The sequence below is a fragment of the Grampus griseus genome (assembly GCF_964374135.1).
Source record: "Grampus griseus genome assembly, chromosome: 15".
Taxonomy (NCBI): domain Eukaryota; kingdom Metazoa; phylum Chordata; class Mammalia; order Artiodactyla; family Delphinidae; genus Grampus; species Grampus griseus.
Genome location: NC_139009.1, coordinates 65,593,608 through 65,609,788, shown reverse-complemented (window position 1 = coordinate 65,609,788; position 16,181 = coordinate 65,593,608). Strand labels below are relative to the sequence as shown.

Here is a 16,181-nt window from a genome sequence, read left to right as displayed (position 1 = left end):
ATTTTTCTTGTCAGAACTTTTACCAGTGGGTATTTGGTAACTAGGATTCCTCAAAATATTTGGTAGAAAGCATGCCCATCAAGGAGGGTGCTCTCATGAAATAATTTTCCAAAATCTTGCATACTCTTTTCTGCCCTGCAATAAAAATAAAGTCTATTAGTATACAAAACTTTTAACATTTCAAATATTTTACTGTAATTAAACATTTGCACTTAGTATAAGCACATGTTCCCCAAACATTTGTCCATAAGGAAAAGTTTTTATTTCCTTTTTTTGAAACTGCTACTAATATTCACATGAATGAAAATAGTTTAGAAATCCTAAGCCTAAGTTATACAAATATAATTTCGTGGGTGTCAAATAAAATAAAATAGTAATGGAAACCAGTTATTTTTTTTAACATCTTTATTGGAGTATAATTGCTTTACAATGGTGTGCTAGTTTCTGCTTTATAACAAAGTGAATCAGTTATACATATATATATGTTCCCATATCTCTTTCCTCTTGTGTCTCCCTTCCTTCCATCTTCCCTTTCCCACCCCTCTAGGTGGTCACAAACCACAAGCTGATCTCCCTGTACTATGCAGCTGCTTCCCACTCACTATCTATTTTACATTTGGTAGTGTATATATGTCCATGTCACTCTCTCACTTTGTCACAGCTTACCCTTCCCCCTTCCCATGTCCTCAAGTCCATTCTCTAGTAGGACTGTGTCGTTATTCCTGTGTTACCCCTAGGTTATTCATGACCTTTTTTTTTTTTTTCTTAGAGTCCATATATATGTGTTAGCATACGGTATTTGTTTTTCTCTTTCTGACTTACTTCACTCTGTATGACAGACTCTAGGTCCATCCACCTCATTACAAATAACTCAATTTTGTTTCTTTTTAAGGCTGAGTAATATTCCATTGTATATATGTGCCACATCTTCTTTATCCATTCATCTGTTGATGGACACTTAGATTGCTTCCATATCCTGGCTATTGTAAATAGAGCTGCAATGAACGTTGTGGTACATGACTTTTTTTGAATTATGGTTTTCTCAGGGTATATGCCCACTAGTGGGATTACTGGGTAACATGGTAATTCTATTTTTCATTTTTTAAGGAAACTCCATACTGTTCTCCATAGTGGTTGTATCAATTTAACTTCCCACCAACAGTGCAAGAGGATTCCCTTTTCTCCACACCCACTACAGCATTTACTGTTTTACTGTTTGTAGATTTTTTGATGATGACCATTCTGATAGGTGTGAGGTGATATCTCATTGTAGTTTTGATTTGCATTTCTCTAATGATTAATGATGTTGAACATTCTTTCATGTGTTTGTTAGCAATCTGTATGTCTTCTTTGGAGAAATGTCTATTTAGATCTTCTGACTATTTTTGCATTGGGTTGTTTGTTGTTTTTTTTTTATTGAGCTGCATAAGCTGCTTGTAAATTTTGGAGATTAGTCCTTTGTCAGTTGCCTCATTTGCAAATTCTGAGTGTTATCTTTTGGTCTTGTTTATGGTTACCTTTGTTGTGCAAAAGGTTTTAAGTTTCATTAGGTCCCATTTGTTTCTTTTTGTTTTTATTTCCATTTCTCTACGAGGTGGGTCATAAAGGATCTGCTGTGATTTATGTCATAGAGTGTTCTACCTATGTTTTCCTCTAAGAGTTTGAGAGTGTCTGGCCTTACACTGAGGTCTTTAATCCATTTTGAGTTTATTTTTGCATATGCTGTTAGGGAGTGTTGTAATTTCATACTGTTACATATACCTGTCCAGTTTTCCCAGCACCACTTATTGAAGACCCTATCTTTTCTCTACTGTATATTCTTGCCCCCTTAGGCGAAGATAAGGTGCTCATATGTGCATGGGTTTATCTCTGGGCTTTCTAACCAATTCCATTGATCTATATTTCTGTTTTTGTGCCAGTACAATACTGTCCTGATTATGGTAGCTTTGTAGTATAGTCTGAAGTCAGGGAGCCTGATTCCTCCAGCTCCATTTTTCATTCTCAAGATTGCTTTGGCTATTTGGGTTCTTTTTTGTTTCCATACAAATTGTGAAATTTTTTGTTCTAGTTCTCTGAAAAATGCCATTGGTGTTTTGATAGGCATGGCATTGAATATCTAGATTGCTTTGAGTAGCAGAGTCATTTTCACAATTTATTTATTTATTTTTTGAATCCATGTACATGGTATATCTCTCCATCTATTTGTATCAACTTTAATTTCTTTCATCAGTGTCTTATAATTTTCTGCATACAGGTCTTTTGTCTCCTTAGGTAGGTTTATTCCTAGATATTTTATTTTCTTTGCTGCAATTGTAAATGGGAGTGTTTTCTTAATTTCACTTTCAGATATTTCATCATTAGTGTATAGGAATGCCAGAGATTTCTGTGAATTAATTTTGTATCCTGCTACTTTACCAAATTCATTGATTAGTTCTAGTAGATTTCTGATAGCATTTTTAGGATTCTCTATGTAGAGTATCATGTCATCTGCAAACAGTGACAGATTTACTTCTTTTTTTCTGTTTTGGATTCCTTTTATTTCCTTTTCTTCTCTGATTGTTGTGGCTAAAACTTCCAAAACTATGTTGAATAACAGTGGTGAGAGTGGGCAACCTTGTCTTGTTCCTGATCGTAGTGGAAACGGTTTCACTTTTTCAGTATTGAGGATGATGTTGGCTGTGGGTTTGTCATTTATGGCCTTTATTATGTTGAGTAAAGTTCCCTCTATGTCTAGTTTCTGCAGATTTTTTTTTAATCAAAAATTGGTGTTGAATTTTGTCAAAAGCTTTCTCTGCATCTATTGAGAGATCATATTTTTTTTTTACCTTCAACTTGTTAATATAGTGTATAACGTTGATTGATTTGTATATATTGAAGAATCCTTGCATTCCTGGAATAAAGCCCACTTGATCATGGTGTATGATCCTTTTAATGTGTTGTTGCATTCTGTTTGCTAGTATTTGGTTTAGGATTTTTGCATCTATGTTCATCAGTGATATTGGCCTGTAGTTTTCTTTCGTTGTGACATCTTTGTCTGATTTTGGTATCAGGGTGATGGTGGCCTCGTAGAATGAGTTTTGGAGTGTTCCTCCCTCTGCTACATTTTGGAAGAATTTGAGAAGGATAAGTGTTAGCTCTTCTCTTAAATCTTTGATAGAGTTCTCCTGTGAAGCCATCTGGTCCTGGGCTTTTGTTTGTTGGAAGATTTTTAATCACAGTTTCAATTTCAGTGCTTGTGATTCATCTCTTCACATTTTCGATTTATTCCTGGTTCAGTCTCAGCAGGTTGTGCATTTCTAAGAATTCATCCATTTCTTCCAGAGTGTCCATTTTATTACCATAGAGTTGCTTGTAGTAGTCTCTCATGATCCTTTGTATTTCTGCAGTGTCAGTTGTTACTTCATTTTCATTTCTAATTCTATTGATTTGAGCCTTCTCCCTTTTTTTCTTGATGAGTCTGGCTAATGATTTATAAATTTTGTTTATGCTCTCAAAGAACAAGCTTTTAGTTTTATTGATCTTTGCTATCATTTCCTTCATTTTTTTCATTTATTTCTGAACTGTTGATTATGATTTCTTTCCTTCTGCTTCCTTTTTTTTTTTTTTTTTTTTGTTCTTCTTCTTCTTTCTCTAATTGCTTTAGGTGCAAGGTTATGTTGTTTGTCTGAGATATTTTCTGTTTCTTAAGGTAGGATTGTATTGCTATAAACTTCCCTCCTAGAATTGCTTTTGCTGCATCCCATAGGTTTTGAGTCATCATGTCTCCATTGTCATTTGTTTCTAGGTATTTTTTATTTATTCTTTGATTTCTTCAGTGATATCTTGGTTATTCAGTAGTGTATTGTTTAGCCTCCACGTGTTTGTATTTTTTACAGATCTTTTCCTGTAATTGATATCTAGTTTCATAGCATCGTGGTCAGAGAAGATACTTGATATGATTTCAATTTTCTTAAATTTACCAAGGCTTGATTTGTAACCCAAGATATGATCTATCCTGGAGAATGTTCCATGAGCACTTGAGAAAAATTGTATTCTGTTGTTTTGTGATGGAATGTCCTATAAATATCTATTAAGTCCATCTTGTTTAATGTGTCATTTAAAGCTTGTGTTCCCTTATTTATTTTCATTTTGGATGATCTGTCCATTGGAGAAAGTGGGGAGTTAAAATCTCCTACTATGATTGTATTACTGTCGATTTCCCCTTTTGTGGCTGTTAGTATTTGCCTTATGTATTGAGGTGGTCGTATGTTGGGTGAATAAATATTTACAATTGTTATATCTTCTTCTTGGATCAATCCCTTGATCATTATGTAGTGTCCTTCTTTGTCTCTTCTAGTAGTCTTTATTTTAAAGTCTATTTTGTCTGATATGAGAATTGCTACTCCAGCTTTCTTATGATTTCCATTTGCATGGAATATCTTTTTCCATCCCCTCACTTTTAGTCTGTATGTGTCCCTGGGTCTGAAGTGGGTTTCTTGTAGACAGCATATATATGGGTCTTGTTTTTGTATCCATTCAACCAGTCTGTGCCTTTTGGTGGGAGCATTTAATCCATTTACATTTAAGGTAATTATCGATATGTATGTTTTTATTCCCATTTTCTTAATTGTTGTGGGTTTGTTATTGTAGGTCTTTTCCTTCTCTTGTGTTTCTTGCCTAAAGAAGTTCCTTTAGCATTTGTTGTAAAGCTGGTTTGTTGGTGCTGAACTCTCTCAGCTTTTGCTTATCTGTGTAGGTTTTAACTTCTCCATCAAATCTGAATGAGATCCTTGCTAGTTAGAGTAATATTGATTGTAGGTTTTTCTCCTTCATCACTTTAAATATGTCCTGCCATTCACATCTGGCTTGCAGAGTTTCTGCTTAAAGTTCACCTGTTAACCTTATGGGGATTCCATTGTGTGTTATTTGTTGTTTTTCACTTATTGCTTTTAATATGTTTTCTTTGTATTTAATTTTTGATAGTTTGATTAATATGTGTCTTGGCATATTTCTCCTTGGGTTTATCCTGTATAGGACAATCTGTGCTTCCTGGACTTGATTAACTATTTCCTTTCCCATTTTAAGGAAGTTGTCATCTATAATCTCTTCAAATATTTTCTCAGTCCATTTATTTTTCTCTTCTTTTTCTGGGACCCCTATAATTCAAATGTTGGTGTGTTTAATGTTGTCCCAGATGTCTCTGAGACTGTCCTCAGTTCTTTTCATTCTTTTTTCTTTATTCTGCTGTGCAGTAGTTATTTCCACTATTTTATCTTCCAGGTCACTTATCTGTTCTTCTGCCTCAGTTATTCTGCTTTTGATCCCTTCTAGAGTATTTTAAATTTCATTTATTTTGTTGTTTATCATTGGTTGTTTCCTCTTTAGTTCTTCTAGGTCCTTGTTAAACGTTTCTTGCATTTTCTCTATTCTATTTCCAAGATTTTGGATCATCTTTACTATCATTATTCTGAATTCTTTTCCAGGTAGACTGTGTATTTCCTCTTCATTTGTTAGGCTTGGTGGGTTTTTACTTTGCTCCTTCATCTGCTGTGTGTTTTTCTGTCTTCTCATTTTGCTTAACTTACTTTGTTTGGGGTCTCCTTTTTGCAGGCTGCAGGTTTGTAGGTCCCGTTGTTTTTGGTGTTTGTCCCCAGTGGCTATAGTTGGTTCAGTGGGTTGTGTAGACTTCCTGTTGGAGGGGACTAGTGCCTGTGTTCTGGTGGATGAGCCTGGATTGTGTCTTTCTTGTGGGCAGTTCCACATCTGGTGGTGTGTTTTGGGGTGTCTGTGTCCTTATTATGATTTTAGGCAGCCTCTCTGCTAATGGATAGGGCTGTGTCCCTGTCTTGCTAGTTGTTTGGCATAGGGCATGCAGCATTGTAGCTTGCTGGTTGTTGAGTGAAACTGGGTCTTGGTGTTGAGATGGAGATCTCTAGGAGATATTAGCCATTTGATATTATGTGGAGCTGGGAGGTCTCTTGAGGCTCAGTGTCCTGAAGTTGGCTTTCCCACCGCAGAGACACAGCAGTGACTCCTGGCTGGAGCACAAAGAGCCTTTCGTCCACACGGCTCCTTATATTGCAATCGTTGGTCAGTCAAGTCCACAGGGCAGTTCTCCTCAAGCAGCAATCAGGGGTCCATAGAAGCTGCTAGTGTTGAGGGTCTCCTGCAGAGTTGGGGGTGTGGCTGTGGTTCACTGGGAGTAAAGGACACTGGCCGCAATTCTGAGAAGTACTCCCTGGTGTGAGGCCTCCCAGAGTCCTCCAGTAGCACCACCAAAATGAAACCAGCTTTAAAATAATAATGAACTGGAGATTTATATAAGAAAATTCACAACTAAAATTAACTTAATTTGCAGTCAAATTTAAGTGAATATCAGCTAAGATAAACTGTTATATATATATATATAAACTACATGGTAACTACAAACCAAAAACCTGCAATAGATACACAGTAAGTAAAGGAAACCAAAATAACACTAAAGAAAATCAAACTTCCATGGAAGAGAACAAGAGAAGTGTACAAGAATAGAGAAGAGCTACAAAAACAACCAGAAAACAATTAACAAAATGGCAATAAGTGCATACCTATCAATAATCACTATAAATGTAAACTGTCTAAATACTTCAATCAAAAGACGTAGAGTCGATTAGTAGATAAATAACAAGACCTAAAAGAAACTCACCTCAGAACTAAAGACACACATGAACTAAAATTGGAGGGATGGAAAAAGATATTACATACACATAAAAATGAAAAAATAGGGCTTCCCTGATGGCGCAGTGGTTGAGAGTCTGCCTGCCGATGCAGGGGACACAGGTTCATGCCCCGGTCTGGGAAGATCCCACATGCTGTGGAGCAGCTGGGCCCATGAGCCATGGCCACTGAGTCTGCGCGTCCAGAGCCTGTGCTCTGCGATGGGAGAGGCCACAACAGTGAGAGGCTTGCGTACCACAAAAAAATAAAATAAAATAAAATAAAAGCTGAAGTGGCAATACTCATATCAGTCAAAATATACTTTAAAACAATGATTGTAACAAAAGACAAAGAAGAGCATTACATAATGATAAAGGTGTTTATCAATGAATAGGTGGGCAAAGAAAGCCCAAAGTCAGCAGAAGGAGGGAAATAATAATGATCAGAGTGGAAATAAATGAAAGGGAGACTAAAATTTTAAAACATTTAGAGAAGATTAATAAAACTCAGAACTGGCTTTTTGAAAAGATAAACAAAATTGGCAATGTACTAGAAAAACTAAACAAGATAAAAGAGAGGGCCCAAATATATAAAATTCAAAATGAAAAAAAAGACATTACAATCAATACCACAGAATTACAAACAAGCATAAAAGATTACTATAAATAATTATACGGCAAAAAATTGGACAAACTAAAGGAAATGGATAAATTCATAGAAACATACAATCTTAGAAGAGTGAATCAGGAAAAAATCAAAAATTTGAACATACCAATTACTAACAATGAAACTGAATGAGTAATTAAAAACCCAACAAACAAAAATCCAGGACCAAATGGCTTCTACAAAATAATTAAAGAAGAGTTAACACCTATCCTTCTTAACAATTCTAAAAAATTGAAGAGAAAAGAATGCTTCCAAACTTGTTCTATGAGGCCAGCATTACCCTTATTCTAAAACCAAACAAAACAGTGGAAGAACAGAAAACTACAGGACAATATCCCTGATGAACATAGATACAAATATCCACAACAAAATATTTGTAAAACAAATTTAACAATGCATTAGAAGGATCATACACCATGGTTAACTGGAATGCAAGGATGTTTCAATATCTACACATCAATCTGTATGATAAATCACTTTAACAAAATGGAGGTAATTAAAAATCATATGATCATCTTAGTAGATGCAGAAAAATCTTTTGACAAAATTCAGTGCCGATTTGTGATTAAAACTCTCAACGAAGTTGGTATAGGGGAAACATATCTCAACATAATAAAAGTCATATGTAACAGACCCACAACTAACATAGTCAACAGTGACAGCTTTTCCTTTAAGACCAGGAACAGCACAAGGATGACCACTCTTGAGAATTTTATTCAACATTGTATTGGAAATCCTAACCACAATAATCAGACAAGAAAAAGAAATAAAATACATCCTGATTGGAAGAGAAGAAACAAAATTGTCACTATTGGCCTATAATCTGTCACTGTACATGGAAAATCCAAAGACACCACCAAAAAAAAATAATAAATTTTGTAAACTTATGAGACACAATATTAATATACAGAAACCTGTTGCATTTTTTACACTAACAACTAACCATTTGAAAGAGAAATTAAGAAAATCAATCCCATTTATAATTGCATAAAAAAGAATAAAATGCCTAGGTATAAATTTAATAAAGGAGGTAAAAGACCTGTTCACTATAAATTATAAGACATCATTGAAAGTAATTGAAGATGACACAAATAAATGGAAAGGTATACTGTGCTCATGGATTGGAAAAATTAGTATTGTTTAGATGTCCATACTACTCAAAGGTATCCAGTGACTCAACTCAATTCCTACCAAAATACCAAAGGAATTTTTCACAGAACTAGAACAAATCATCCTAAAATTTTTATGGAACACAGAAGACCTCAAATAGCCAAAGCAAGCTTGAGAAAGAAGGACAATGTTGGAGATATCATGCAGCCTAATTTCAAACTATACTACAAAGCTATAGTAATTAAAACATAATGGTATTGGCACAAAAACAGACACATAGATCAATGCAACAGAATAGAGACCCTAGAAATAGACCCATCCTTATAAGGTCAATTAATCTACAACAAAGGAGGCAAGAATATACAATAGGGAAAAAGACAATCTCTTCAATAAATGGTGTTGGCAAAATTGGACAGCTACATGTAACAGAATGAAAGTAGTATAGACCACTTTCTTACACCATGTACAAAAATAAGACAGTTTAAAGACATAGTATAAGACATGAAACCATAAGACTCCTAGAAAAAGATATAGCAGTAAGCTCTTTGACATATAGCATAGCAATATTTTGGGGAGATCTGTCTCATCAGGCAAGGGCAAAAGCAGAATAAACAACCAGGACTACAGCAGACTAAAAAGCTTTCCATAGCAAAGGAACCCAACAACAAAAAGAAAAGGCAACATATTAAATAGGAAGAGATATTTACAAATGATATGTTTGATAAGGGGTCAATATCAAAAATATATAAATAATTCATACAACTCAACATCAAAAGAAAAAACAAAAAACTGATTTAAAAATGGGCAGAATACCTGAATGGATATTTGTGTAAAGAAGACATACAAATGGCCAACATGCACTTGAGAAAATACTCAACATCACTAATCATCAGGGAAATGCATATCAAAACCACAATGAGATATCACCTTATGCCTGTCAGAATAGCAATTATTTAAAACTTGCAACAAATAAAAAGTGTTGTTGAGAATGTGGAGAAAAGGGAACCATCTTGCACTGTTTTTGGGAATTTAATTTGGTGCAGCCACTATGGACAACAGTGTGGGGGAAAGGGGGGATGGGATGAATTGGGAGATTAGGATTGACATATATACAATATTGATACTATGTATAAAATCGATAACTAATGAGAACCTACTGTATAACACAGGGAACTCTACTCGGTGCTCTGTGGTGGCCTAAATAGGAAGGAAATACAAAAGAGAGGGGATATATGTCTACGTATAGCAGATTCACTTTGCTGCACAGTAGAAACTAACACAATGCTGTAAAGAAACTATACTCCAATAAAAATTAAAACCTCAAAAAAAAGTTATATTGTTCACATATAGCATGAATATGTATACAGCAATAAGAAATCAAAATATAGTAGGAGAAAAAGTCACTCATATATCCACTCAAAAAAAAGAAAGAAAGAAAGAAAGAAAGAAAAACAGAAAGAATCAAAAGGAAAAATATATAAATGAGGTCTCTGGAAAACCACCAGCATTGAATTTTTTCTAAGATTCAGCCCTGCTTTGATTCTTGCTTCATTGGCTAGTACATCTCCATGTCTGACTAGAGCTATCTTTGTATTTCTCAAAAATTTCATAAAATATCACCCATGAATAGGTCCTTTTTTTCCCCTTTCCAACCTCATCATCTAGAATGGCATACCTGTAGCATTAATCTCTAACCAAATCCGTTAAGGCTACATGTTATTCCATGTCTTTTTGACTTAGCAATGGAGATACCTTTACACATTTTATCACCCACTGTGTTCACCCTTGATCTCAACCCCTATGAATAAGCCTAGGTCACAAGCTCAGTTATATTCCACTACATAAAATCTTTCACAACCCACTAAAATAACAACTGTTCTTCAGATCCAGGACCACCACTGTAACATACCTGCTACACTCCATATTCTACTGATCAGGCATTGTTTATTATTTTACTTGTTTAAATGTCTGTCTCTTCTTGAGCTGTTTGAGATTGGTGACCAATTCTTTATCAATCATTGGAGTCCATGCCCTTGTTTGAATGCTCCAGAGGGAGCATGTTTGCTGATGAATGGGCAACTGGATGAGTGAATGTCTTTACAAGGACTTTTACTTGTACTGAGATATGAGATGTCAATTTTTTTTTATGCTTTAAGGTTAACAATCATTTAATGTGTTGACATTATCACTTATAAACACACAATTTGCATATACAGGGAAAAATAGGTTCTGAGGACACAACCAAATACTAGAGACAGGCAAGCAATCAGAAGAGAAGATCAACCCTAGGGGAAAAAAATGGAACTGCATCCCATGCTGGTGTCTACATAAACTTGGGAAGGAGAAAGAAAGATCACATAGTATCACAATTAAGGTAGAAAATAAATGTGGGTCATTCTGTCTCAATGGCAGGAACTTCTCTCATGATCCATATCTTGCGTCCCAGTCTGGCCCGTTTCATGAATGATGATCTGAAACACAACCATGGGTCTCTCCCTTCTCTTTACATCTAAGACCCTGAAGTTAACTCAAGGAAATAAAAGAACAGAGCTAAGAAACAAGCAGACTGGCATGTGTGCAATGTCAATGGCCAACTAGTTAAAAGTACACATGGAAGTAAAATACTGACTAAACCTGAACAAGTTCTTTCCAACTCACCTAACTTCATGATTTTGGATTACCTAAGTGTTGGCATCTACGAGAGTTGGGGCCAGGGAAATGAAGTATCTCAGCCCATCTTTATACTGAGTATGTATTTCCTCTCAGGATCAAGTCACTAGTGACAGTGAACTTCAAGACTCAACTATAGTTGCCCAGTGGGGCTGGCCCCACTGGGGACAGGGACTGGAGATTGGGGGGCACATGTGTGCCCAAGCTTCAGTCCATAGCTCTCCCCCTTCTGTCAGAGGGAAGCCAGGGGAACACCGGGAGACCATCTGCTTCAAGGGCATTTCACTGACATAACTCAGTATCTGTGGTTCCAAGTTCAAAATTAATACCCCAAAGCAACATTAAAAACTGAGTTTAGTATTTTGTAAGTAAGGCATACAGCTCAAATAATGATTACCATCTGAACAAAACCATTCTTATTACATACGATGTAAAATAACTAAAACAACACTTCTATCCATCAAAACCAGTGTAGATAGCTAGTGGGAAGCAGCTGCATAGCACAGGGAGATCAGCTCGGTGGTTTGTGACCACCTAGAGGGGTGGGATAGGGAGGGTGGGAGGGAGGGAGACGCAAGAGGGAAGAGATATGGGAACACATGTATATGTATAACTGATTCACTTTGTTATAAAGCAGAAATTAACACACCATTTTAAAGCAATTATACTCTAATAAAGATGTTCAAAAACAAAAACAAAAAAACAAAAAAAACAGTGTTGTCACACATCACATCTGGCAACTTTCCACATGTCAAACATCCAAAGAGATGACAGCTAAGTATACTTTTCAGCTGGAAACAAACTCTCCAGTGTCAACAAGTGCAATAGAATTGGCTAGGAAAACAGACCTGTGGTCACCACAAAGTTCATTTGGCATCTGGTTTCATACGGAGATAGATCTATTTAAGTCTGCCTTAGAGATGGAGTGGGTTGATCAGTGAAAAAAATGACTATGTATGTAACTGGGCACATAGAATAAAAACAGAATTTGTGCTACTATGAGTGTATTTTGTGGAAAATAGGGCCACATGGAGTATAGGGGTAGAGACCTTCAATGTGCTAAACTGCCTTTGTAAAAAGTAAATTTTTTAAAGCATGCAAGGCAGAAAACTGGAATAATTGGAATTTTAAAATTTACATAAATAAAGAAATAAGAAATAACAAAAATACGTGACTCTCAGTTTTCCAGAGCTTCACACATAGCTGGGGCTCAAGTTAAATTGTTTAAGCTTCTCTGTGACATTTGAATGAAGAATAAAAACAAGACTAGTGTCCTGGTCAGGTGGGGTAATACCTTGCACAGGTCATTCATGTCCTTAGGCTGCAAATCTGTAACCTGACTCTCCCCCACCATGCCTCCACCAGGGCTCCAGGCACCCCAGTGCTCAGGGACAGCCACAGTGCCCCAGTCCTGCACAGGACAGGAAATGGGCTCTTTAACAGCCTTCAGAAGGGTGGAAAAGAGGATCCTCAGAGAAGCCCAATCCCCTGAAACAGTAACACTGTAACTATGGCTCTCATTCCTCTTTCCTCACCATTCTCCTAATATTACTTTCTCAACAAGTAGAAAAATAAGCTATAAGTAGGCTGAAGTGGCAATAAAAACACTCAAAGCAAACACTAAAAAACATGATGCCTCTGAATATAGCAGATCTACCTCCACGCACTTGTTTGTAATTGTTTTGCCTTGTTCAAGTTTTAAATGATAAAGCCCTAAAATGCTGAGACTCAAGTCTACTCCTAATTTAGGATGTTTTCCAAGGATCACTACCAAAAACAAACTAGTAAGAATAAAATGAAAGAGCATATTTTAAAGGGGGGGTGGGATCTGCCATCCCGCCCATCATCCTGAGCAGTCAACTTTGCTGAAAGTCTGCAGAGCCCCAGAGGCTGTGGGGATATCACACGGCTGCCTCAGGAAGGTTCCATCCTACAACTCCTGAAGTAACGTGCAACCAGTTCTAGTCTGAGGTTTCAAAGTCTGACATTAAACCAAGACAGCTGCAGTTCTTCTTGCCACAATCACTCACTCACTCATACATCACCATATTACTAGCATAACACTAAAATAAATTATCCCTTAAGCACTAAGGCCTAACTCTAAAAAGAAGATGGCCTTTACAAACAGGTGTGTTCAAATAAGGTATTCTGAGAGTGCCATAAAAAACTCCTAGACTGAGCCAGTGCCCCCAAATAGTCTACGTTTTAGCTAAACAGCAGTCCAAAGCCTTCTCTGTGGTACTTATATGGATTAGTTATAAGTATGATGTCACTACTTTGAAAAGAACTACTAAAACTATTATTAAAAACATTTATAACAAACAGAAATGCCCTGCAAATTATATTATTGCACCCAGGGTATCAGAAGCTATGCACATCCAGGTTCCAAGGACTCTAGAAGACCCAGAACAGAGATCCTAAGGCCATGCCTGTGGCTGTTCCAGGCAGCATGCCCAGCGCCAGGTCACAGTCATTGTCTCGATACCGCTCACGAATGATGACTTGTTAGGTAGGCTGCTGTCCGTAAAGTCCGGCATGCAGGTACTGGTAGGGTACAGCATAAGCCTGCCCATTTGAAGCATATACAACTTCAGTTCCTGGCGGGTATGCACCGCTGTATGGACCATAACCATAGGCATCAGGGGTTGGTGCAGCATAGGCTGTGTAAGGAGGTGGGGAGGAAGCCAAGGCAGTCTCATCATACATGACTTCAGAGCCAACATGAGCTGTAATGAAATCCTGACGTGTAAATTTCCGGACCAAACAATCATCTGTGCTTTCTGCACAAAGACTGATGGTTTTCCCACCTAGGCAAACAATCTGCAGCAGACAGTCTTTCGGCTTCCCATCTGGAGGCCGAATATCCCGACATTCATGTCCCGTGTGGATGTTGATGCAGTCCACTGGCATGTGGACCTTATCCTCTACACTCTACCGAGTTTGGTCATCAGGTGACCATCTGACCACAGGTCAAGCCAATTCTTCCAGCGCTTCAAAATAGTACTCTGTCTCAGCAACCATCCACTCTTCACAAACGCTGTATTTTCACCTGCAAATCCTCCGGCCGCAGCCGCGCACCAAAGTAGGGAAGGAGTGCAAGGACACTGCCCGGCTCCTCGGCTCCGACTGCCTCAAGCCCTAGTTGTCAATTTTTAAAATAAATTAACTTAAAGTTTTAATGAAATTCCATTAAATATCTAATGGGTATCTAATTCTGAAATTGACAGAAGTTAATATGCATAATCAATAAATTTTCTTATAAAGTACTTAATAAAGATTAAAAAAATTGTGCAAATGTAGAATATTTACAAATATGTATGAAACAGAATATTAAAATACACGAGAATATTTATTTTCCCTTTTAATTAAGCCAATGACATTTTTTCTTTTCTTTTTCAAACAGAATTTTATTTTATAAAAGTAACTTAGAAAATAATAAAATTAAAATAATTTTTATAGAAACTCAACCTATCCTGCTGGCCATACACCTTTCATAAACATAGAAAGGCAGTGATAAATACCTTTGGGAGAAATGGGAGAAAATCTATATTAAAAATGGAGGCAGGGTGCTGCAGAAGAGATGATGAAGAACAGGAAAGTTACTTTCATGTGGAAATTATAAAATGAAAGCAGTATTTATTTTAGAATTTTAAGTACTATTATAAAAATCTCCCTAATATTAAATTTGTGGCCATTGCTACAGAAAGCATCTTTTTTTTGGACAGCTTATTCCAAAGAGAGCATATTAAGTGCAGTAGAATTTTCAATACAAACTGTTTGTGTTGGCAAGGAGACACAAGTACGTTGGGAGTGAGGTGATAGATGGATGGAAGTTCAAAACATATTATTTTACAAAACTTACAATCTTTCCCTGATACATCTGTCATGAAAATAAGAATTAATAAATTATTTATATTTATACCTTTTTAAGGACTCCACTAAAAATAAAATGTTCCTAGTTGGTTCTTGATATCTGGTCTATCTGGAAAGCACTGATCTAATAAGTAGTTGTCCATTTGTCCTTCAAAATCTAGCTCAAATTTTACTTTTTTACAAAATCTTTATCTTTCATCTACTAAACAGTGTGTTAAATTGACGAAGGTTTCTAGGTAGATCCAATTTTGTGTTTCCAACATACAAAACTATTCTTAGTGTATAGTTGAGGAAAAAGTGAAAATATTTATTAGTATTTGAATCTAACGGTACAGTACAGGCAAACCAACTAAATATTCTAATTATCCAGAAATATTTGTAATTAAAAGTGTTTATCTTTTTTTCTGGGCTGAATTAGTATAGCATTATTGAATGGTTTTCCTTTCAACAGATATATAGATGATAGATAGATAGATGATAGATAGATAGATAATAGATAAAGAGAGATAGGTGACAGAGAGAGAGAGAGAGAGGGAGAAAATCTGATAAAATCTGTACAAATACAATTATACAGAACACATAGCCTTAGTTTTGAGAAGAAGGTTACTCTAGTTGACGTTTTTTAATGGTACATGAATCAGGACAAACAGAAGGGAGGAAGGCACCGAGGGCACAAATATTAAGGAAGTCCTCATCAGGGTGGTACAAGTGTGGGGTCAGCCCCTGAAAATGAGTGCAACCTTAAATTTTACCCCCTAAGTACCTCACTCATATCACTCTGGTCTCTGCAATTGCCCAGTTTTGGAATTACCTCACTGCCTTATCAGCTTTCTTCCAAATTTCCAGTGCCTCCCATGATGCCTAGCTTCTGAGATGTCCTCCTGCACTAGAGCACTGAACCCCAATCATATTTAGGAGTTTTTCTGTCCTATTTCCTTATCAAAGCTCTAGTTGTTTCTGCACTGTTCATGTGGAGAATGCTGTCACATAGACAACTTTATAAATAGCTGTTTCATTTTTGAGATAAAAAGACTGAAAAAAATTCATCTAAGCTCCCCAGAAGTACTTGAATTTTATAGAAAAATGCCTGCATACTAAGGAATGCATTTTTTAGTATCCTCAATGCTCACTTCCACCTCAGTGCATCTGCTGGTGTGATCTGATCCCACGGTCCATCTACAGCCTCC

At 36.4% G+C, this 16,181-nt stretch overlaps 1 protein-coding gene and 1 pseudogene across 2 annotated transcripts in view; one reads left to right on the top strand and one right to left on the bottom strand.

The window, feature by feature from the left end:
- The window catches only part of LRRTM4 (leucine rich repeat transmembrane neuronal 4), a gene marked incomplete at both ends in the record, with an annotated part of 853,172 nt that overhangs the window by 754,926 nt on the left and 82,065 nt on the right, over nucleotides 1–16,181 (top strand). The gene's annotated exons all lie outside the window — the stretch shown is intronic.
- LOC309833947 (pleckstrin homology domain-containing family B member 2-like) lies at nucleotides 13,516–14,084 on the bottom strand (annotated as a pseudogene). The gene has a single exon. The product of its transcript is annotated as a pleckstrin homology domain-containing family B member 2-like (transcript).